The following is a 670-nucleotide window of genomic DNA, read 5'->3' as shown; positions in this document are numbered from 1 at the left end:
TTCTTCAAAATCTCCAACGGTGAACGTGGTGTCTGAAGAGTTGTGACGTGGTGTCTCGAGGATACCCGGCCACGCCACTGGACGCTCTTCTTTGTTTTGTGGGCACTAGGCGGGATGGGGGGAGATGGTGTTTAAAGCCGTCCTCTTCCTTGCCTGGTCTACCCGCCTCCCCAAACCCCACCACGAGCGCCAAACACCCAAAGGGACCAACTGACTGTCCCCCTCCCCCTCCCCCACGCCCACTCCCACTCCCAGCTGTATGGGCCCACCTCGTTCCGCCAACTCCGAGGGTTTTCCGCCGTGTGTGGCAACCCTTGGGCTTTGTATCAGGCCTTGGCTCCAAGGTGGGCGCTTTTGTCCGAGGCCGTGGAATGTCACATGGGTTCACGCTCGGCGTTGTCTTAGGGCAGCTGCTTCCTCCTGCCAAGTTGATGCTTACCATGCAGCTGCGCGATGGGCAAGCTGGGGCTGGCTGGCCTGGGAGTTTGTGGCATCGCTTCTCGGCCTTGGCTAAGATCAAGTGTAGTATCTGTTCTTACCAGTTTAATATCTGCCGCCCATCTGGGACCATATATTAAATTGATTTTTGGAACAGGGAGATGGAATGGGGGCTTCTCGTCCACTCCATTCCACCTGGTATTGCAGTATTTCCCAGGAGCGGTGCACTTTC

The 670-nt window shown here is 56.7% G+C and overlaps 1 pseudogene; it reads left to right on the top strand.

Annotated features, from left to right (window-relative positions):
- Positions 1 to 492: 492 nt before the first annotated feature.
- On the top strand, positions 493 to 670 carry LOC120520256 (annotated as a pseudogene).

Source organism: Polypterus senegalus, unplaced genomic scaffold, assembly GCF_016835505.1.
Source record: "Polypterus senegalus isolate Bchr_013 unplaced genomic scaffold, ASM1683550v1 scaffold_673, whole genome shotgun sequence".
Taxonomy (NCBI): Eukaryota; Metazoa; Chordata; class Cladistia; order Polypteriformes; family Polypteridae; genus Polypterus; species Polypterus senegalus.
This window is presented reverse-complemented; position numbering and strand designations above follow the sequence as displayed.